At 46.6% G+C, this 24313-nt stretch overlaps 1 long non-coding RNA gene across 1 annotated transcript; it reads right to left on the bottom strand.

Annotated features, from left to right (window-relative positions):
• Nucleotides 1-9298: 9298 nt before the first annotated feature.
• Nucleotides 9299-15353, bottom strand: LOC122441926. The gene is made up of 3 exons (XR_006269507.1): nucleotides 15291-15353; nucleotides 14841-15053; nucleotides 9299-9385 (listed from the first exon to the last, which is right to left on the bottom strand). It is a non-coding gene; the product is annotated as an uncharacterized LOC122441926 (long non-coding RNA).
• Nucleotides 15354-24313: the final 8960 nt, after the last annotated feature.

The raw sequence follows: 24313 nt of genomic DNA, 5'->3' as shown, positions 1-24313 counted from the left end.
TCTGTGTCATTCGTGGAACTAAGAATAGATACACAGTGGGGGTTTCCTACTCCCTCCCACTGTAAGCTTCCTGCCAAGTTTGAGGACAAACCCTGGCCTACCAGGACACAATTCAGGAACATATAACACACCTCATGCACTCAGGCACCAATGCTGATAGAAACTCAGCCCTTTGAATATCCTGGATTCTGACCAATTGGGTTAGTCACTCCTCCTGTGGAAAGGTGCAAATAAGGTCACAGAATGAAAAGCTGGATGTCTTCTGCCCACTGTGGGGCTTCTCACCTCTGTAATGAGGGGAATCAAAGTTCCTTCCTCTCTGCAAACATGAAGAAATGCAGGACTATGTCTATTTCCACTCCACTTCCCATGATTAGTGCCTCTTTTCCACAGGAAAGGAAAGCCTAAGAGTGGAAGCAAGGTGGAAAACCTGTGGATTAGGCTGGAGGCAGACATAGTAAGCAGGCAGGAGAAAGGCTGTGGCCCAGCGAGAGGGAGTGGATTCTACGGGATGATGAGGTGGGCAGGAAGCGGTAATGAGAAACTTCAGTTACCCTGACAGATGTCTGGCCTGCTAAAAATAAGTCTGACTTCTCAGAAAACAATACCAATATTGGCATTAAGAGAAACTACTATTTTGAACTTCATTTAGACGAACAGATAAGAACTTGATGTAAGGAGTGACTGGAATTTGGGGGCAGAGTGGCCATGCCACTGTAGATCTAAACAGTGGACTGATCCGGATCACTGATCTTCAAAGGTAAAACTCTTTATTTAAACAAAATTGCATGTGGAATCCTAATACTTGAACAGGTGAAAATATACCTAACTCTGGTTGAGTTGAAGGCATCAGGATTGGATGTACACACATACACACACCTGCATGCCTGTCTTCCCCTCCTCACTCTACTCTCGCAGTGACCTTAAGGAATCCTAGGTGCTGCACAGAGCACAGTCTGCTTTCGGAAGGCAGATTTCTAAATGTTCTGGGAATGGTAGGTATGGTCCTGTGTCTGGAGAGCATGAGAGCAAGTAGGACTCCACTGGCCAAAATAAAATATAAACATGTAACTTGTACAGTTAACATCAGTGTTCAAAAGACCTGCACATGGATCTTAGCTTCTTTTTACCAAATAGGAGGCTTTGAGGACATGACTTATATGCCTTGAGCCTCGGTTCTGTCATGTTTGAAGCCGGGACAGTAATGCTTTTAGCTCTTTGGATATTCGAGTTTATTCTAGGATCAAATGAGACCATGTAGACAGATGTGCTTTACACAGTTTTGAAGATACTAGTAGCTGTTAATCACCACAAAAAAGATCATAACATCTGGGCTGACTTATCTGTGAGAGAGACTGGGTCATATCAGTGATTCACCACTGTAGTTGTATATTAGAATTACCTAGGGATATTTTACCCCACTCCAGTACTCTTGCCTGGAAAATCCCATGGATGGAGGAGCCCGGTAGGCTGCGGTCCATGGGGTCACTAAGAGTCCGACATGACTGAGTGACTTTACTTTCACTTTTCACTTTCACACATTGGAGAAGGAAATGGCAACCCACTCCAGTGTTCTTGCCTGGAGAATCCCAGGGACGGGGAAGCCTGGTGGGCTGCCATCTATGGGATCACACAGAGTCAGACATGACTGAAGTGACTTAGCAGCAGCAGCAGGGATATTTTAAAAGTTTTTGATTCCAATACTTGGATTCCATGTCAGATCAATCTAATCAGAATCTTTGGGCTTCCCAGGTGGTCCAGTGACTAGGCCACTGCACTTCTGCTGCAGGGGACACGAGTTCAATCGGGAACTGAGATCCCACATGCTGTGTGGTGTGGCCACAAATAAACAAATCAGAATCTCTGGGTCAATCCCTTTTAAAAGCAGTCCAGGTGATTTTAATGTGCAACCATAGTGGAGAACCTCTGAAGCAGAGTTGGCAGACTTTTTTTTTTTTTAAATTAATGGCCAGGTATTTTAGACTTGCATGCCATACAATCTGTTGTGTACTCAGCTCTGCTGTTGGAGTGCAAATGGCATAGACAGTATACAATGAATGAGTGTGACTGTGTTCCAATAAATATTTACTCATAAAAACAGGTGGCAGGCCAGGCTCGGCCCAACCTCAGCTCTGGGCTAATTCACTTTTCAGGGTCTCATCATATTGAAGATGTTCCTTACAACTTCTTTAGGATATTTGAAAAGTTTCTAATCAAAAGGCTAATTACCCACTCCTGTACTATATGGGTTGTAGTTTTTTGGTTACCAGAAATCAAAGTGATCCAGTGTCCTTTTCACAAAAATGGAGAGCAAGGTTATTAGACAATACAAAAAATATTGTTAATACCAAGAATTCAACAGGTTATCTGTGAGCAGGGTGTCCCTGGTCTATTCTCTTGGCTTTCTCAGGAATTCTGCATTATATCTGCCTCTGAATTTAAAGAACAATGGGAAGCCACTGGGGTGTCAGTGATAGTGAAATGGTCAGATTTGGGTCTTTAAAAGAACACTCAAGCTACCGGTTGGAGGAAGGATGGAAGAGGAAAGAGAATACAGGAAGACCAGTCAGGAGTCTGCTGCAGAGATCCAGCTAAAAGACGATGGTAACTTGAATTAAGTGGAGATCAAGATGCAGAGACAGAAAGGGGTCCTTGCAACTATTTAACAAGTAAGATGGCTGAGACTGAGTGATGGATTGTCTGGGAGTGAAGGGGAAGGAGGCTGGAGGGTAATTCCTCAGTCACTGGCTTGTACATTTGAATGGCTGATGCTGTTTGCTGAGATGAGGGGACACTGGAGCAGGACCTGCTGGAGGTGGAGTATATCATAGATATCATCTGGACAAGTTGAACTTGATGTCCCTTTAAGACATCTAATTAAAGATGTCGAGAAAGCAGCTGGATAAAGAGGTCTGGATTTCAGAAGAGGGCTTGAGAACAATTTCAGTCTTCACCAGCTAAGCCTAAGATTCAGACCAGGTGGCAGGCAGAAATTTTGCAAGCAGACTCGAGTCTTGGACAACTGGTCTCCAAATCTTTGGTACTGGGAACAGTTTTTCTTGGCTACCGGTACTCATTTATTTGGGGAAAAAGTAAGTGCTACAGTGAGCAACATTCTGTAAAGAAAAGGTCAGTGGTGTGAATTTAAACAGAATCTCTGTCTGCTTTCAGACATTTCTAAGGATTTTGCAAAGTACCTGGTATATGCAATAAATTTTTGTTGAGTGCCTGCTCTCAAAATTTTCCCTGGAATTGTCCCAATCTAGGATAGGAAGTATGAAGTCCCATTATTTCCCTGTAGCCCATTATAAGCCTTTACCCATTACTGCTTCACTGGAACTGGAAGGGGTTAACTATGTGGGAAATAATGACACAATTCCTATCTATTGAACTTTGAAGTCATCACCACAGCCTGGGGATCTGTTGCTTTACCATTGAAATGCTGCCACCTCCCGGATAGGGTGTGACAAGTGACCAGCAGCTGTGGACGGCTTCCTGAGAACGGGAGCCAGGGGGAAGCCTGCCAGCCCTGTGGCAATCAAAAGCAGGAACCCAAACCCCTGTTGAGGCTGAGTTCCCATGCAAGGTTCGGTCCACCCCTGTTTGGACCCAGCAGGTTTGATGAACTGCTGGGAAATGATGTAAAACTCTCCTTGACCTTTTTGGAGGGTGGGTCACAGCATCAAGCTGGTATGGCGTCTTCTAGTGACAGGCTGCTCTTTGATCCTGAGATTCCTCACTTGATGTGGGCGTTGAGAACCATTTTTCAAGATTTCTTCTCAGCAATCTGAGAGGACTTTGTGCTGCTTTGTTTTAGAGGTTTGGCGCAAGCACAGTCCAGGATGGGACTGAGAGAGACTTCTATTATAGGGTAGACCAGAAGTTTTTACCCCCAAAGAGGACCCAGCATGGATGACAGGTTTGAGAGCTCAGCATGTGATGGGAACAGTGGTTCCCACTGAGTGTAACTCCACCTTCTTTGCCCCCCAAATCAATCTATTTCAAGTCTTCATAGAATTTGTTACTCATTTTAATGAGATATCAATAAAATTGATAGTATGACTTTGAACAGATTTCTATTTGGAAAATGTGAAAAGATTTAAGAATAACTCCTTTTAAACTTAGTCCACATCCTTGGTTCTGACTGTAGTAATTGCCAATTTGATATGGAATTTTAAGTGTAGCATTTAGAGTCCTCATTTATCCTTAAAAGTAAGAGTCTATTTACTTCCTGCAGAGGACAATTTTTCTTGCCATCTAACCTGTGAAAGAGCATCTTATAAATCAATGTGTATATCTTATATGTCTTGAGGAAGCATTTCCGCAGGCTTCGTAAACCTTTAGTTGAAAAGGATTCTATAACCATTGTGTCTCAATGTTTGTAGTAGGAGGTAGTATAACATGAAACATATATCTCTTGAGGTCTTTGTCTGAAACCAAATACTATGATTTTGTTTTGCTCAGCCATTTAAAGTACCTTCTTTTTTTCCCTTTTAGCATTAAAAAAAGATGGACCCCAGGTCAATCTTTTTTTTTTTTTTCCCAAGTCAATCTTAAAAATTTCTCCATGTAGGGCTTTTAGGATTCATTCCTCTGTATCGCCCACTGCCCTGACCCAAGCTTCACTTCCCTTATGATTCCTCCCAGATTTCCCTTCCTTTAGTCTGTGCCTCATCCAGCTCTTGTCCACACCTCTGAGCTCTCCTAAAGAGAGAAAAACCCCAAAGAACTTCTTGGGCAGTACATCACTGAGCAGAATCCTTGTCTCTGAAACCTCAAAAGCCTCTCCATTATCCAAATTCATTTGAGGCTTTAGAATCTGTATCATAGGGTTCCTGTAATTTTTTTTTTATCATAACTCATTCCCATATGCTCTTGTCCCTTCCCTTTCTGCCACCCAACCACCTGTAGTAACCATAGATTTGCCCTGAACAGAACTTTTCCTTTTACTTCTTCCCATATTGTCCATCAAGCCTGCTGTACATGGCCTTTAGCCTCAGTTTCCTTGTTTATTAAATAGAGAAAATATGAGCTACCTCAGAGTATTGTTGTGGAGATTAAATAACTGAGCTGTCTATAAAAACTTTAGCCAATCTTGATACATAATCAGCTCCCCAAAATGTGGTCCTCTTGGGCTTTCCAGGTGGCGCTAGTGGTAAAGAACCCGCCTGCCAGTGCAGGGGACGCTAGAGACTGGGGTTCCATCCCTGGGTCGGAAAGATCCCTTGGAGGAGGCCATGGCAACCCACTCCAGTATTCTTGCCTGGAGAATCCCATGGACAGAGGAGCCTGGTGGGCTACAGTCCATGAGGTCACAAAGAATTGGACATGACTGAAGCAACTGGGCATGCGGCATGCGTGGTCCTCCTGGCTTGTGTCCACTGGGTAAAGTCCTACTCATTTTTCAGAAGTTCAGCCTGAGTCTAACTGTCTTCAGGAAACCTTGATCATCCTGGTTGTCACTAAAGCCCCCTTTCCCCAGCAGCCCTGCAGCACTTTATTTCTGCTTCTGTGATGGCTCTTGCTTGGATGGCCTGACAGCTGTTAATTATGTGTGTGCTTGGGCATTCTTTGCTCACTCCTTCTAGTTTTCGTTTACGTTTGTAAGTGTTACAAGTTGAGGACAGGAACTATCTTATTTTGTACCCCACCTGCACCTCATGGAACTTACCAGTTCACAAAATAGGTGCTCAGCTAACTTGCTTTACATGACTGAGGGGTGGAGGGCAAGTTCAAGGCCTGGCCCTTCCTACCATTGGGTTTTCCAGGCAGAGAAGGGGCCTTAGAACTCTTTGTTTCCAGAACTTTTCCAGACAAGCTGGATAATCTCAGCACCTACCATTTTAGCAGCGTTAACGCAGGCAGAGGCCTGGATTCCTGTCCTACTTGGGGCAAAATCAGGCAGAACTACCCCTTCCCATCAAAGAGCTCTGGGTTACAACAGCTGGCTTTAATTTGGGCTCTAAGTCCTCTGCTGGCCCTGGAAAATCTTGATCTGGAGGGTTGGCTCTGGTTTCCTCTGGCTGTCACGCACAGCCCTTCAAAAGTCAATGCAGCTATGTCAGGGAGTGACCACAAGAGGGCAGTAAAGCTCCATCACTATACAGGAGTTGGATGCCAGAAGACAAACGTTTCTAAGCAGAAGAAAGAAGATCCTGAACTCTTTCACAATCAGGATTCTGAAAGACTTCAGGGCAGCAAGCTGGTTCAGGTCACCAGAGGCTTCCCAGGCCTAAGACCCAGAAGCAGCAAATTAGGGACACTGACAAGCTCCCCAAATCTCTTCCCAGCCTGTTGTTTCTGGTGCTTCGTTTCACCTGGAGAAAGTCATCCTCCAGTCTTAATGCAAATATTCTATGGAGGAGCTTGCTGCTGCTGCTGCTATCAGTCTTAGAGGTAAAAAGAGGAGATATTATCACCTTTTGTCTAAGGAAACTGAGGCTCAGAAAATGAAGCGACTTGCTCAAAGGCATGCCAAGTTCATGGTGGAACCATAATTCCAGATTCTTTGCTCATTCCTTCTAGTTTTCAGTTGTTTGTGTTTGTAAGGTTTGTGAGTTTCTCGAGCAAAGACTACAGCTCATTTGTCTTTTTGTCTCTGCATGCTGCTCCCTTAACCTTTAGGACTGTGAATGGGTGTGCTGTATAAGACTCTGTCCCTTATGAGTTGGATTCCATGACCTCTCTTATCCCCTCTGTTTTAGTAATTCTGTGATTTGGAGGCACAGCCCTAACAACGACAGTGGTGGCCCTGAGTGATCCTACTGGCTGAACATTTCAACAAGGGCAGCCACTTGGCTGCCAGCCTGTGACAATCCATCATTAGTAATGCAGGGAGGGCGGAGGACAGTTGGACAGTTTCTCGAAGTGTGCACCAGCATCGCTGGCATTATGAAAGTTGACTTTGGGGGAGGAGAATGAACATGTTTAATTTTAGCAGTTGTGAATATAAATACATGCATTATTACTTATACATACACACACGTATGTAATGTTGCATAGAATGAGGTCAACTTTTAAGGTGAGTTTATTTAAAGAAGGACATTAAGTAACAGTGTGGTGGAATGAAACAGGTATACCAATGAGTGAAGTTCAAGGAACTGTGGTGGGACTACCTGGTGGTCCAGTAGCTAAGACTGCGCTCCCAGTGCAGGGGGTCCAGGTTTGATCCCCGGTCAGGGAATCCAGACTACAACTAAGATCCCATATGCCGCAGCTAAAAGATTCTGCCTGCTGCAATGAAGACTGAAGATCCCACATGCTGCAACTAAGACCTGGCGCAGCCAAATAAATAAATACATTTTGAAAAAAGGGACTTTGATGAGGTGGGAAGATACTGTAATCACAAAATTATTTCACATTTGGCTCTGTGACCCTTAAGCCATGAAGCCCTAAGTTGCTGACCTTAAACAAGTCTTGGTTTTCTCATCCGTAAAGTCAGAGAAGAATTATTGCCCTCCTTAACTCAAATGAGAACAAATGAGAGCACAGTGAAGTCTGGAAAAGTGTCCAGTGGTGCTGTATCACGATTCCCGCTTCCACCCAGCTCTCCCTGGGACCTCCTCTTTACCACCACAGAGGGGGCCCCTCAACTAGCATCCGCTTCCCAGATCCCAAGGACCGAGTCCAGTTCTGCTTGTTGTTCACACCTGGGCCTGCCATTCTGAGGAGGAGGAGGAAGGAGGGGCTGGAGAAATCCTGGAATCAATCAGGGAACAAGTCCCAACACGTCACTGTTTGCTTTGTCATCCTGATTCAATGACCTCATACAAGGAAGGGAGGGAGCAGAAGGAGCTGTTCTCTCCCAGATACCTAAGGAGGCTTCTGACATCTCCTGTTTTCCTTGTCATGAGAAGAGCAGGCGCCAGGCTGCGATTTTTAAGGTCTGAGCTAATGCTGGAAGCAAAGGAGAACAGCACCTCCCATAAACTGGCCAGACTCTGCTTCTTGGGAGCTGCTTGGAGTAGAGGGGCAGAGGTGGCTGTGATGGGCATTGGAATCCAGGCTGTTGCCCCTGCTCCCCAGAGGGCTCAAGAATACACAGCCTTGTCCTCGGGTTCTGAGCAATCTCAGCGCTATTTGGGTGAACCCTAAGGATTTGCAGTTAGCTGTCCCTGAGGCTAGGGCAGCTCCTGGACTGGTTATTCATCTGGTCTCCAAGGGGCAGCCCCTAGAGTTGACAGAGGCTTCGGTGACCCCAGTGTCATCATTCTCATGTACCCTGCACCTTCACGTACAGTATCCAGTGAATACTTTCTGAGCATCTACCGTGTACCAGGCCTTTTGGGGAAATGAAACAGCCGTGTGCATCCAAAGGCTACATGGGACCTTAGACTCACCTTCTTACCATGGAGATTGCTGCTGTTGTCCTTACCGTCTTCTCTGGTGGCTCAGACAGTTAACAATTTGCCTGCAATGTAGGAGACCCGGGTTCAATCCCTGCATTAGGAAGACCTCTTGGAGAAGGGAAACGCAACTCACTCCAGTATTTTCGCCTGGAGAATTCCACAATGGAGGAGCCTGGTGGGCTATAGTCCATGGGGTCGAAAAGAATCAGACACGCCTGAGTGACTAACACACACACACCCCCATCTCTTCTGCTATCCTGAACTTAATTAATATTTAAATGAATTATCTTGTCAGCCAAACAAACTGCATTTGTAAGGTGTTTATTTCCAAGTTTTTTGTAATCAAACATTTATGTAACTGCAAATAAGTGCTTCTGATCAACACAAGATAACATTATGACACCGAGTATCTAGTCACACAAAAGCAAAGAAATTCAGCATTTTTGCTATCCTGTTTATCCTGGTTTGGCTTTTTAAAACTTGAAAGGTAGCTGGCAGTCCACCTGGGGAATCAGTTCAAGGTTTTTGAGGCAGTGACATCTCAGCTGGGTTTAGAAAAATAAGCATGCTTTCACAAGCAGGAAGAAAGAGGTCCCTGCAGGCAGAGGGCACAGAGCAATCCAGGTGCTGGGCCCAGCAGCTCCATCCCTGGGCTGGTCAAGGGGATCAAGCTGTGGCTTGAACTCAGTGGGGGGAAGCTGCAGTTTGGGATGGAGCTGATGAGGGTGGAGATGGGAACCAGGGATCTTACAGTTGAGTCTACTCATGTGATGGTCCTGGAGAAACCGAGGCAGGAAATCCTCGGTAGGATTTCCTGGCAGTTTTCCTAGGCAGGAGTCCCTTTGGTTCCCAAGGGCAGGAAGGAAAAAGACAGCAGAGGCCAAGCCAAAACTCTGCCCCAGAGCTGGCCGGAACCCCATCTCCCACCCTGGCTGCCCCGCCTCTTAACTCCCAGAGCAAACCATTTTTCTGTGATTTTTTGGCTCATCTCTTAAATGTTCCAGAGTCAGAACAGGCTGTGCCATGGTTGAACAAACCTGTTGAACAAATAAACAAGGCAGGCTGTGGTGCTGGGAAAGCACCAGACGTGGGCCCCCAACCAGACCCATGGGTTCCGGTAAGTCTGTCCCAAGCCTGGGCCTCAGCTTCTTCCTTCAACCATGAGAGGTAGGAGCCTGGCAGTTTGAGGGGGTCCCTCCTAGCTCTGTGATATAAGCAAGTTGCCCACAGAGAGGAAAACTCCAGAGCTGCCAGTTCAAAAGAAGCCTCCTTTCTTCTCACTACCCAATGCAGCTAAGGGCAGAGAGAGGGGAGATTACCTCATGGCAAATATTGAAACCAAAGGACATCCGTTCACTCATTCATTCATCAAACACTAACCGAGTGTCCAATCTGCTGGGTGCTGTGCTGCCCCTTCCCCCCAGGAACATACAAGGAGTTATAAATGCTCCAGCTGAGGAGACAGGGTCACAGTTCTTGTGTGTAACTAGTTCCCACCACCTCAGGGCCTTTGCTCCTGCTGTCCCCATCCCCTAGACCACCAACCCCTCCTTCCTCCTTCTCCAGGCTCAGCTTCAATGGCATTTCCACTGCCTACCCTCCCGGTGGTAGGGCTTCCCCATTTCTCCCTGTCTCTCCAGCCACACTGCATCACCCTCATAGAATCTATGGCAGTTTGTAATTGCATGTCTGCCCTTCATTTAGTCATTGATTTTTTTCACCTTTTTGACTTGAGTATGAGCTACCTGAGGGCAAGAATTCTGTTTGCATTTTTCACTTCTGGACACTTAGCAGCATATACTTGTAGAATTTGGCATGGGCTGGATTTTTTTACATGGACTACGCTATTTAGTCCTCTAGATAGCCCTAGGGGAGAGGCATTGCTATTCTCTATTTTGGAGTGAAGAGACAGATGTCCAGAGGATGTTAAGTATCTTGCAGTTGGCAGGGCTGAGTTTGGACCTTGTCTTTTAATTTTAATTCTATTTAATTGTTATATCTCTTTAGTTTTTTTATGATAAACATTTTAAGACTTTTTTGATGTGGACCATTTTTAAACTCTTTCTTGAATTTATCACAATATTGCTTCTTTTTTATGTTTTGTTTTTTGGCCTTGAGGCACATGGGATCTTAGCTCCCTGAGCAGGGATTGAACTCACACCCTAAGAAGGCAAAAGTCTTAACCACTGGACCACCAAGGAAATCCCTCAGTCATTTTGTAGAATGTCCTTTTGCTTGGGTTAATCTGATGTTTGTTAGTGATTGGATTAAAGGTAGGCATTTGTTGGCAGGAATCTCACAGAAGTGCTACTGTGCATCTCAGCGCATCATCTCAGGAGCCAGCGTGCTATCTGTGTGTCCCGGGAATGGTGATGTTAACTGCCGTCATTAGGGCCGGGAGGTGTTGGCTAGGTTTCTCTGTGGTAAAGTTACTATTTTTCGCTTTTTAATTAGTAAGTAATTTAAGAAGAGATACTTTAAGCCTGTGAATACTCTGCCCTCATCAAAATTTTCCATCTATTTTTTATTTATTTGGTTAGTTATTTGATTTTGGCTGTGCCGGGTCTTTGTTGCTAACGGGCTTTTCTCTAGATGCAGCGAGCGGTGGCTACTCTCTAGTTGCTGTGTGAGGGCTTCTCATTGCTGTGGCTTTTTGTGTTGCAGAGCACAGGTTTTAGGGAGCTCGGGCTTCAGTATTGTGGCATGTGGGCTCAGTAATTCCAGCTCCCTGGCTCTAAAGCACAAACACAGTAGTGGCACAGGGGCTTAGTTGCTCCACGGCATGTGGGATCTTCCCAGACCAAGGATCACACCCGTGTCTCCTGTATTGGCAGATGGATTTCTTCCCACTGAGCCACCGAGGAAGCCCCGAACTTTTCCACCTATTGATGATTGTTGACTGAATCAAGAATTAGTTGTAAAATCAAGATCCTGGCTCTGATTTTAAGGCTGCCTGTCTGTATTTCAGAATGATAGCATAGGATAGAAGGGAGGAGGAAGCAAGAGACAACATCTGACTCTGTAAACTGTTTCTGAGATGTCTGTCCTGGAAAATGGAAGGTGACTGAGAGTGACTTTCTAACCCTATTAAGAAAAAAACTGAGGGGGTGGAGGATTGGGAGCTTAGGATCAATACATGATCACTATTAATACTATGTATAAAATAGATAACTAATGAGAACCTACTGTATAGTGCAGGGAACTCTACTTAATGGTCTCTGGTGACTGGAACGGGAAGGAAGTCCAGAAGCGAGGGGGTGTATGTGGACGTACGGTTGATTCACTTTGCTCTACAGCAGAAAGTAACACAGCATTACAAAGCAACTATATTCTTATAAAAATTAATTTTAAAAAAAAGAAAAGGAAAAAAACGACCTGCAAAATCAGACTGGATTTTAAGCAATAAAAGCTTTTACTTCCTAATGGAATAAGAATTTCCCCTTATCTAGCACTAACTCCCAAACACCACACCAGCCATTTAGCAGACACAGTATTTTAGTGCTCGTAACCATTCTTCTTAAGAGTACTGTAATCTTCAATTTATAGTTGAAGAAACTGAGATCAGAAGGGAGGAGGTGTTTGCCTAAAGTTACACATCTAGGAGTGGAAGAGTGTGGATTCTGACTAAGATCCATTGGGCTTCACACTCTTACTCTTTTTAGAGGGAAGGAGCTTGGGGTCATGTCATGACTTTCAGCCTCAACACACATCCCGCCAGTGCCAGTTTTCAATGAATTCCCAGCTTAGGAGTGAGGTAATTCCCACTTTCCACGTGGATGTTAAGCCCTGGAGTCCTGCAAAGAGGCTGATGAGGTCCCAGTGCAGCGATCTGGCCCCAGCCAGCTGGTCCTTGACCCCCAGCAGTCCCCTGGCTGCAGTGTCCTGAGAGGACCTCCCTCAGCTCTGCTGCTGCCCCTGCGGCCCAGGTGGCAGGGCCATCCAGACATTGACTCAACAGTTCGCCTCGCCTGCCCAGCACGGCTGCATCTCCCGTGCTTAGAAAGGCAGGAAGCCGAACTCCGGTATTTTAGAAAGTCTTTTAACAATAAGCTTGATTAAAAGGGGATTTTCCAGTTAACCCTGGAGAATTTTAGCTAACCAATGACTTATTGTGTTCTAGTTCTTTGAAATGTGGTTATCTATGTTCATTGTGTATTTAGGGTAAATCTCATTTACCAGACGATTCAATTAAACAGGATTTCCCTCTTTAGGGAAATCCTAAAATTACTGTTTGGTATAAGCCACAGAACCAGAGAATAACCATGTTGAAAGGTTTTAGGGATCATTTAATAGGATTTTTTTTATTGTTCAGATGAGGAAACTGAGGCCCAGAGAGGACTATAACTTACCCAAGGTCACACGGTTTATTATTGACATAAGTATTAACTAGGAACCTCGCATCCAAAGTGCTTTCTGAAACATCAAAAATAATTACAAGGCAGGAAACCTTTATGTCTAGGGTTACCTGCAGGCTGAATTTATCTTGTAGCTGTGTCCTTTTTTTGTCCTGCACAGTGTGTTAAAAGTTGGGAAGCTTCCTGTAAAAATCCAAATTTGGTGTTTCTTTGGAAAAGCTGTACAATCTAGCCACACTGAGCCCAATGGTGATGAAGGGGGGCTGAGCTGCAGCAAGCCCTCTGGAGTGGGGTCATGGGATCTACATTCCTCCATACCCTGTCAGCTCACACCTGGGTAAGCTGACATTTCATGACCTGCTGGTCCCTCTAGGCATTGGGATTTGGGTTCTCTGCTTTCTGGTGGAAGGCACTCCTTAGTTAATTAAAATAAATAAATAAATAAATAAATAAAAGAGGGCTGGAGTGGCCAGACTGAAAAATAGGGGAGACAATGAGGAATCAGAAACACTTGTGTTACATGCCAGGGTGCAGTGCCAGGCATGGAGCTGGTCCCAGGCAAGCTCAGATCAGGGGCTAGAAAGAGCTCCAAGAGCTTCTCATTTAGGTGAAGAAGGTAAAAAGCTCAACAGCAATAGGAGGGACTTCCTTCAGGGTCCAGTGGCTAAGACTCTGTGCCTCCCAATGCAGGGGGCCCAGGTTCGATCTCTGGTTGAGGATCTAGGTCCCATATGCTGCAAAGGAGTTTGCATGCTGTAACTAAAGGTTTTGCACACTACAATGAAGATCGAAGATCCTGTGTGCCACAACTGAGACTCAGCACAACCCCCCCCCCAAAAAAAAATACATATATATATATATATATATATAGAAATAAACAGTAAAAGGAGATAAAGCACCTGGCAAGATAATATGTACTGGTAAAGTGAGTGGAACAGGAAAGATGTGCTAGAGTAGTTCAGATGGTCAGGGAAGTTCTAGTGGAGGTGGATCCTGACTCAGAAGTTGACTTATTTTAAAGAATGGAGACACTGTGGGCAGAACAACTAGCCAGGAAGCTGTTTCAGCCATCAGAGCCAAGAGCCAGGGTTAGGTGATTGGAGACAGAGAGGGAGGAAAGAGGTGGACGCCAGAGAGACACCAGCGGGGATGGACAGTATCGGATGCATGCATGGAGGAGAGGGAAAGAGAACAGTCAAAGCTGGTGGATCCTTTGTGCCTGTGTGACCAGGAGGAGGTCATGCCCCAAACAGAGAAGGGGAGCTGGGAGGAAAAGCTGGGTGGGAAATGATGACGAATTTATTTCTAGACATGTTGAGTTTGAGGTGATAATAGGGTCAGGCAGGTCCAGGTGAGGAATCAGAATGTAGACCCAGAACATGCCCCCAACCCCCAATAAGCACTTTACAATCCAGCCTCCCTTTGCCCATTTGGGAGTGAAATCCTTAAACATACAGATGCACTGATTAAATATAAGGAGGCCTACCATAGGGGAGGGGAACAGCAGAAGGGAGTGGTGAGCATGGTTGGGAGGAGATGAGTACTCAGGACCTCTGTGCTGGAGCTTTTAATCTGGGGTCTTGGGACACCTAGGGTCTCATGTATAGCCCTGTCCTTAGAGGCAGAACTGAAGTGTGTGTGTGTGTGTGTGTGTGTGTGTGTGTGTGTGTGTGTGTGTGTGTGTGTGTGTGTGTGTGTGTGTGTGTGTGTGTGTGTGTGTGTGTGTGTGTAGTGGAGGGGTGGGGGTGGGGGTTGCCTAAGGACATTTTTTGGAAAGAGGGTGCATAACTTTCATTAGATTCTCAAAGGGGACTTGTCTCTCTGGCAAAGTTGAAAACCACTGAAATGGAAGCCCCTGCAGTCCCCCTGGTGGATCTGGAACACAGTGGTGTCATTTATCCTGGTTCCTTGTCATTTTTTTCCCCCAGATCCTTGCCTAGAAGTATATTCTAGCTGGCCTCTCTCACCCGGAACAGGGGAAATGTCCCTCCTCCTTAAAGGCCTGTTTTTTGGGTTGGGCGTGGCTGAGTGAGTCCGCGAAGCCCCTGGGGTGCAGCGGAGAGGGGTCGAGGAGGCACAGCTTTCAGGGGACGGGAGGGGGAGGCTGCGGGGAGCCAGAGCGGATGTCACGGCTTACCTCAGAGCCCGAATTAGAAGGCTGAAAAAATCACAGCAGGAAATAACGTGGTGCCTAAAATAGAAGCATCAACTGGGAGAGAGGCCGGGAGTAGGTGGCATTTGAGGCTCCCGCCGCGTCCTCCCCAGCGGCTGCCTGACAAGCGCGTCGGAGGAGGAGGCGTGTGGATGAGCAATGGGGCCAGAAAAGGCCAGAAAGGCCGAGGCCGCGTTTCTGCTGGGGAGAAGGGAAGGAGGATCGGAAAACAGCCATAGTCTAAGGAGCAGAAGGGGCCCTGCTGTCCTGGTCATCTCCCCGGACCCCCCCCCCCCCCCCCCCCCCCCCCCCCCCCCCCCCCCCCCCCCCCCCCCCCCCCCCCCCCCCCCCCCCCCCCCCCCCCCCCCCCCCCCCCCCCCCCCCCCCCCCCCCCCCCCCCCCCCCCCCCCCCCCCCCCCCCAACCTTTCCAGTACCCTCTGTCCTTCCGCCAAAGTCCCCTCCAGGCTTGTCACCCACAGCAGCGCCTCCACTTCCACCCACTCCCACTGGCCCTGCCCCTCTGCTCCAAGCCTCTGGACTGCAAGGCCTTGGTCTCCAGACAGGAAGCTGCCCAGCGGTCCTCACTGCCTTCCTGGGCCATGTAATCAGAGGTCATTCTAGGAGCAGCAGCGCTCAAGGTCAGCCTCCCTCTGCCTGACTGTAGTAACCCCTCCACCACCCCCAGCCCAGCCCCTTCCCCTCCTCTATGAGACTGCCAGGGCCTGGTGCCTTGGGAAAGGCAGGGGTCCTTCACCTGGACTCTTGTCTCAGGAAGGATTGAGACCACACAAAACCTTTGCCTGCAGACCTGGGCTGTCCCTCCTTCCATGGCCATGTCTATAGAGAGGACTCTCAGAACTGTTCCCTGACTGTTGGTTCTCCCAGCTCATGCCTGCTCAGAGCAAACAGCCAGGAACAAAAACAGTAATGGCCACTACTTATAGAGCATTTATGTGTACATATTAACTCGCTTAATCCTCACAACTCCATGAAGTAGGTATTTTTATCGTTCCCATTTTAGGGATGATGAAACTGAGGTTAAGACTCTTTACTTCCACTGCAGGGGGCTTGGGTTTGATCCCTGGTCAGAGAAGTTCTACATGCTTTGAGGAATAGCCAAAGAAAAAAAAATTGTTTTAATTATGTAAAAAAAGAAAATGATGAATTAACTTGGCCATATTCACAGAGCTAGTCAGGGGAAGGGCCAGGCTTTGGGCCCAAGGGGTCTGACTGCAGGTCCTAACTGAATTTCACACAACATTGCCTCTCAGCTTAGTGCTGTTCTCTGCAGCTCTTTTTTCTAAAAAAGTAGATTTTGTTTTATTTTATTTTATTTTATTTTTTTTTCTGAAAATAAGCATAAGGTATTTGAGATTCTAAGCATGATGAGTGCTTGGAAATTTCAATTTTTAAAAAAATCAGATAGTTTTATTTTTACTTCTCTGGGTTGTTTTTCCCCCCAGCTGTTGCTCTTCTGAAAACAAGTGTTCTCATTTTTGCCAGTCTCGAGTGCTGAGCGTCCTCATCACCATCTGGAATGAAGGGGCATTCACTTGTGCTCAAGTGCACTGCCCACACACATACGTGCGCCACTCGCTCCCTCCCGAATCACGCCTTTGTGTTGCTCGGGGGTTAATGGCTGATGATTTGCCAAACAGAATTCTCAGGGAAGGTATGTGGCTAACGTGGCTTCACGCAGGCTTTGTTCCCTGGAGGCTGAGAGTTATTGGAATCGTGGTAAGAAACAGTGGCTAAGGTTGTGGGTAGGGGACTCAAAAAAATGTCAGAAGGAAATAATAATGTAGTTAACATTTATTCATGCTTACTAAATGCAAGGCTTTGTGCTAAACATTTTACAGGAATGATCTCATTTAAGTGACACAATAACCCTGTGACATTAGTAGTATCGTGACCATTTGACAGAAAATTTGAGGTCATGTAAGGCTTAAGGGCAGAGGTTCTGATGTACTGAACCAGCACTTACTGCCATGAAAACTTGCTGGTTTCTGCAAGGGTTTTTTTTTTTCTCTCTGATATGGAAATATCTTTGTCATCTGCTAATTATAAAAGTAATACATGCTCAGGACTTCCCTGGCAGTCCAGTGGTTAAGACTCTGTGCTTCCAATGCAAGGGGCAGGGATTTAATTCCTGTTGGGGAACTAACATCCCACATGCCATGTGGCTCAGCCAAGAAAATTTAAAAAAAAAGTAATACATGCTCATGGAAGAATTAAAACAACACAGAAGTGTATAAAGTAAAACAGTGAAGTCTTCCCCAATAATGCCCCTCTGTGTAGACTTTTAATGCACTTGCCCATTTTAAGATACCTGGTATCCCACCATTTTACTCCACAGTGGACAACTTTGCACAGTCAGTACACACTAGATGATTTCCTTAATTCTAGCAGGGGAATTGGTGAGTCAGAAGGTAGAAGCATTTACATTTTGGTCACTTGTTGAAATGGATGAAGTATTTTATTTTAAGCCATGGTATTAAATGGAGGGTAAAGAGGCAGTGAAAATAGGCCTTTGTTCTGCTGGCAATAGTTTAACTAGTACAATCTTTCTTTTTAAAGAAATTTTGTTTATTTATTTATTTGATTGTGCCAGGTCTTGGCCACACGTGGGATCTTTGATCTTTGTTGTGGCATGCAGACTCTTAGTTGTAGCATGTTGGGTCTAGTTCCCTGATTGACCCAGGGATTGAACTAAGGCCTGGGTCTTAGTTGAACTAGACCCTGGGTCTAGACTCAGGGATTGAACTAAGGCCCCCTTGTTGGGAGCATGGAGTCTTAGCTGTTGGACCACCAGGGAAGTCCCTAAGTAGTACAATCTTAAAGAAATTTGTTAACATATATTTAGAGACTTAAAAATGTTCACACTTTTTACTTTAGAGCAACTTATGGGAGTCTATTGAACTCAAGGAAATAAGTGAAAATAATATTTAGCATGATGATAGGCAAAATCTGGGTATGACTTAAATGTCCTTCAATAAAGGAATGGTTAAACAAGTCTTGAAAAGAATTATGACCATCTCCATGCTGGAATACTATATAGTCATTAAAAATGATGGTCTTGAAGACTCTCATAACATGGTGGAAATGCTGAGAAAGTAAAGTCAAGTGAAAAAGTAATATACAAAATTATATGCATGTATGGTTATAGTTGGAACCCCCCTTTAGCTCAGTTGTTAAAGAATCTGCCTGCAATACAGGAGACCTGGGTTTGATCCCTGGGTCAGGAAGGTCCCCTGGAAAAGGGAATGGCAACCCACTCCAGTATTCTTGCCTGGAGAATTCCATGGACAGACCATGGGGTTGCAAAGAGTTGGATGTGACTGAGCAACTTTCATTCATTCCATGGTTACAGTTGTACAAAAAGAAACAGTAAATAAATAGTAGCAAAATGATATCATTGGTATATTAGAGTGTTGGGATTAATGCGGTTTTTCTTTTTCATTCTTTTTGTAATACGGTTTATTTTTGTAGTAAATGTTATATTTGTTAAAAACTGCAGAATTGTTGGAAATTATCCAAAGACTTTGCTTCCTTTTTCCTCTATGGATTTGAGTTCTTATCTCTATAAATGAAGCAGTTAGACTGAAGTTGATGACTTCTAAGTCATCCCAGTCCTGTTATTGTATATTCTCTGATACAAGCAAGCAGTTCTTTCTGTTACAGATTCAAAGCCAAAAGTCAGTCTTCATACTGAAAGTGGACAGATCACACTGGAACCTATTTTGTGACCATGAGCTCAGGTTATGCTTACATGTGTCAAAGCCTCCTTATGAATTTGAAGAAGAAAACAGAATGTTGGTAAAATCTTCATAGATACATCTTTAGGCTCAGTGTTTCCCCCCAGAACATGGGGTGTTTGAGCAGTGACTGCCCAGCTTGTCCCAGTGTTGAGGGGCTGTGTCTTAGACCCGCTCTCTCCCTCATTCCCCCTGCTGTGGGTCTGTTACATTGGAGACCCAGTAGGATTTCACAGACCCTGGTAAACAATGGGAAATAAGTAAGGCTAGCAGTCAGGGGAGGCATGTTGAATTGAGCTGGAGAAATCCAGTTGATCTGGAGAAGTAAGTGTGTGTGTGTGTGTGTGTGTGTGTGGAGAAGTGTGTGTGTGTGTGTGTGTGTGAAGGGACAAGGCTGGAAGAATGCCACTCTGCTGGCACAGCCTTCGTCAGAGCCCTGAAAAGGGCTGAGTGGGCTCTGACTCAGCTCTGTGACTCACCCTCTGTACTGCGTCTCCATGCTCCATCCTCTAGACCATTTCAGCCCAGCCTCCAGTGGAGGAAGGTGAGATCTGGGCTGGCAGCTCCGGATGACTCATCCTGCTGAGCTGGAAGGAAGGGGCCACAGCCCCCTCTCCTACACCCCTCATCACCACCCTGCCTCCCCGGGGGTTCCCATGCAGGCCCAAACCCCATGTGTTATGGCTGCTCCACTAGAAGCCCCCATCGAGGCTCAACCCACCCACCCATTCACATACCTGCTCCCATACCATCATTTCCTTGGTCCCTTTCCCTAGTTGTCCCCTGTCCTTCCTGTGGGCATCTGAGGTCAGCTTATAGGGAGGCTTGTAAGCCTCTCTGGATTGCTTGTCATTCTGTTCTTTGCATCTCACAACTTCCCAGCTTACAAAATAGTTTTACATCCCTTTTCTCATTTGATTCTCTGAGACCCTAAGAAGCCTGGCAGGGCAGTAAATATCACCATTCTACAGGGAAGGACATGGAAGGTCACAGAAATGAAGGAAATATTTAAAGGAATTCATGAAGGGCATTGAGGTCTATGATGCAAGAGGCTTGCTGGGAAAGGGCAGAGCTGTTAGGGCAACTGCAAGGCTTTTGACTGGACAGTGAGCTGGGGAAGAGGGACAGTGCTGGCCACTATGTGACATGACAAGAAATGTGCCTGCCTGAGAGCAGAAAATGGGTGAGGTGTTTTGACTTTATCCCAAGACCAATGAGAGGTTCCAGTGAGAGGTTTTAAGTGGGGGGCCTGAGGGTGGCATGCCAAGGAGCCAGAAGGCTATTTCCATGGTTTAGATGAGAGTGGATGACCTACCTGTGAGCAGTGGCTCCTGGGATGATGTCAACCCTGAGAAAATTGTAATTTATTCCTGTAAAGAGGCCTGGAGCTCTCTGTAGGTGGTGACTGGATCCAAGCAGAGGGTGAGATGGCTGGGGAAGAGGGAGGGACACGGGGGACACCACACGTAAGAGCTGAGCCAGGGAAGGAGTGCTTTACCCTCTTTACCTGAACAAAGGCATGTGTGGCCCCTGCAACAACAACCTCTCTGGAAGAGGGCTCGTAATAAGTGAAAGTAGTGCCCACCATGACCTCCATCCATGTGGACAAGACCCTGTGAAGGAGACGGGCTAATGTCACCTCACAGAAGCAAGCATGAACACCTGAGGGAACCCCTTGCTCCCCCTACTGTCATGGTCCTTCTCCTCTTCTACCCAGCGCTGGGCTACGTGGGTCACCAACTGAGGACACAGTCTTGGCAGGCACCCAGCAAGTGGCCTCTCGGGAGAGTTCCTGGAACCTCCAGTGAGCTGTGGCTCCAGACTCTGGGAAGGGACTGGGCTTCCTGAGCCCTTTTACCCTCGGGCATTGGTGGAGGTGACAGGGTTTCCAGATAAAATAGGGAATGTCCAGTTAAATTTGCATTTCAGATCAACAACAACAACAAAAATTTATTTTTTAGCATAAGTATATCCCAAACATGAGATATACTTATATTTTTAAAGTATTTGATGTGTATCTGAAATTCAGGTCTGACTGGGTATCTGTCCTGTATTTTTATTTGCTAAATACAGGACAGACATCCATAGGGGTGCCTCACTGCCCCCTGCCTACCAGGGCCTCAGGGATTTTCCTTTGTCTGAGGTCACTAGAAGACCCAGCCTCTGCATCCCTCAGCCTGCCCTGGGACTTCATGTGGGGCTCAGGGTTGCCTGGGGAAACATGCCTGCCCTGATGGCCTCCCCCTTCTGGTTAACTAGCATCGAACCCAAGCTACTGTGACCTTCCACGTGTCCGTGGCTCCCCACCTGGATGGACAGCTTGCTGCCTCTGCTTGTGAGGCCTAACTAGTGAGGGGACCAGGGCTCTCCTCCGGCCATCAGCATCCCCCAAGGTGTTGGTCGCATCCAGGCCCAGTTGGTGGCCCCAGGAGCATGCCGCTCCCAGCCACCAGCAGCTTGCACAGTAGGGCCTGGGCTGAGGAATGGAGGAAAACGAAGGTGTAAGCTCTGCACTTGGGGGTAGTGTAGTGTGTGTTTGTTCAGAGGCCTACGTTAGAAAACAGCACAACCACACCTGGCCTGGCTTTACAGAGTTCAATGTGCTTTCCCATGTCTGAGCTCATTTGACCCTCACCAAGACACGGTCAGGGGAGCAGAGAGGGAGCTGCCTCCTCCTTTATGCATGAGTGACCTGGGGCTGGGAAAGGTTAGGTCTTTGCCCAGAGTCACCTATCCTAACACATGCGAGAGTGGCTGCTTCACCCTAGCACAGAGCAAAGTGCTACAGCTCAGAGGAGTTGGTGAGTTGGTGCTCTGGGCGAAGTTCCTTTGTTCCCACAGTAGGGGGCAGACCTGAGGCCTTGTATTGAGAACCAGGTGGACCAGGTGGACAAGTCCGCTGCCCTGCCCTGGCCGTAAGCAAAAAAGGCAGGCCTCCCCACCCCACACCCTGCCCTGCTCTCACTGGCAGAACTTGGAGAGCTTCCTCAGGATACATCTTATCTCCCTGCTTCTCCGACAGGAGAGGGGAACCGAGATCTTGGTGAGGACTTCCCTGGGACAGCAGGGCTGGGCGCTGAGTGCCCTGAGTGAGGATCTGACTCAGTCACAGCAGAGTCTTATTGAATGCTGAACAGACTTTGAAGGAGGAGGTCACAGTGAAGAGTGTGTACATGAGGAATTGTATATATCTACTCCACAGATATTTTCTGAGTATCCACTGTGTGCCAATCACCATTCTAGATATTGGAGATACTTAGTGAAAGTCACTCAATTGGGTCTAACTCTTTGCAGCCCCGTGGACTGTAGCCTGCTAGGCTCCTCTGTCCATGGGATTTCCCAGGCAAGAATACTGAAGTGGGTTGCCCCTGGAGAAGGATCTCCAGGGGATCTTCCCAACCCAGGGATCGAGCCCAGGTCTCTCACATTGCAGGCAGATTCTTTACCATTTCTTTACCAAGGAAGCCCTGGGGATGCTTAAGGATAGAACAAATATGCATACACTGATGCCTCACAGATTGCCCTCTCTTGCTTGTGAGCTATCTTGACCCCAGCTAACAGAATGTAAAATTCAGCCCCTTTACCAGTTTCTAGAAAAAAACTTTTTCCTCCAGATATGGGGGTGGGGTAGGGCATGTGTGTATGGGGTGGGGGTATTGTACTAAAGATTTATGGGGCCATGATGAGAGGTTGTCACCCCCTCACAGGCTCTCACTGTGAATTAATCCTCAGTGTAGGAGACCCTTCTCCCAAGTCCCCGTTTTGGCCCTGCAGCCATCCTGGGGGTGCACCTCCTTCCCTCTGCTCGGCCTCCCACCTCGATATCCCAGCCTAGCCCGGCTTTCTCCGGCAGTTTTCTCTTAGATGTCCACTCTTGGGAGGGAAGTCTTTTGAGTCATTCTGCTGTCACTGTTTGGTCTTAAAGGACACAGTCTCTTTCTGCAAGGTCCCTACTTTCTGACATGGGGATGCTGTCCCTATTCCATTTCTGCTTCTCAGAATTATTCCAGGGTGAAATGACCTTGTATCTGAAAAGAATTGTTCTCAGAACCCTCTAGCGCCGTAGGTCATGTCAACGAGAAACACATTTGACAGTGACTTGCTCTCAGTGTTAGGTCAGCCAACAGAAGAGCAAGCCCAGTGTGTTTACAGGAGGAAAGCGTGAGCTGAGCCCCTCTAGTCTGAATCGGATGTGATTCAGCATCTTATTCTCACACTTTTGTTAATAAAATAAAACAATAAACACACACTACCATCAAAAGAACATTGACAGCCTGTGTTTATGTGTTTATGTTGTGTCTGTCTCTAATGTAACCGCTATGTAGGTTTTTTAACAAAAACAGTGGGGGGGTATGTTAATTAAACCAAAGAGAGAGAGCCGTTCCTTTTACTGTGTCTTTCTTTCTTGCTCTTTCTCTTCCTTTTCTTTCTTTCTTATTTTTTTCTATCTACCTTGAAACAGAGATGTTGGCCCTTCCATTGATGTTGATTTTAGCCATCTCTGACAAGGCCAAAGCAGAGAAACTGGGTTCTGAGCATGTCTGTTTTCACTCTGCAAAGACTCCAACCAGAGTCAGGCAAATACTCTTTCCATCCGCTGTTCCCAGGGGCTTTCTTAGCTGCTCTACCCTCCCCTCCCTGGAAAGGACCTTCCTGTGAGATCTGGACACCTGAATATGGTGCCTAGGGCAAGAGATGTGTGAATGCGGAGAGCAAGGAGAGAGGAAAGGAATGGAAAAGAAGAGAAAAAAGGAACATTGAGAGAGACAAGAGAATTAGTGTAAGCTTTGTGAACTCAGTGACAAGAATGACAGACATGATGGCCATCTATCCCTTTTAATGAGAAGTTTGATCTTTTGGCTGAAAGTAATAGAAACACAGCTGTAATTAGCTTGGGCCCCAAAGGAGGAGGCGTTAGTTCACTTAAGCTGACTGTGGAGACTGTGGAGAGAGAAGAGTTGGGTTCATGGACGCCCTCAGGACTCACCCTCCTCTTTTGGGTGTTGGTTCCCCGAAGCTCTCAGGGCTGTGCCAGGGTAGAGAGAGCCCCTCCCACCAGCGCCAGCACTGACACAAACCCCTGAGACATCTTGGCAAACAGCAACATACCATTTTTCAGTCGTCAGATTTCAAAAATGTTCAACTCTGATACTCTCAACTATCAGTGAAGAACGGGGAAAATAGAGATGCTAACGCTCTGATATACTGCTGGAGGGGATGTAACTTGTTCCAGCCACTTTAGAGGGACAGTTGACCCTATTTATCCTCTTTTTTTTTTTTTTTTTTGGCCTTGCTCTGTGGCTTGTGGGATATTAGTTCCCTTACCAGGGATCAAACCCATACCCTAGGGTGGCGGGGTGGCGGGCAGTGAAAGTGCAGAGTCTTAACCACTGGAACACCAAGGAGCTCCCTCTGTTGTGATTTTAAAGGGCTTCCCTGGTGGTCCAGTGGTTATAAGACTCTGCTTCCACTGCAGGGGGCATGGGTTCAGTTCCTGGTTGGGGAAATTCGCATGCCTTGAAAGTGAAAGTTCCTCAGTCGAGTCCAAGTCTGAATCTTTGCAACCCTATGGACTGGGGCCTGCCAGGCTTCTCTGTCTGTGGAATTTTCCAGGCAAGAATACTGGAGTGGGTAGCCCTTCCCTTCTCCAGGGGATCTTCCTGACCCAGGAACTGAACCGGGGTCTCCTGCATTGCAGGCAG

Source organism: Cervus canadensis, chromosome 5 (genome assembly GCF_019320065.1).
Source record: "Cervus canadensis isolate Bull #8, Minnesota chromosome 5, ASM1932006v1, whole genome shotgun sequence".
NCBI lineage: Eukaryota > Metazoa > Chordata > Mammalia > Artiodactyla > Cervidae > Cervus > Cervus canadensis.
Note: the sequence above shows the minus strand (reverse complement) of the source record. Positions and strands in the feature narration are given on the sequence as shown.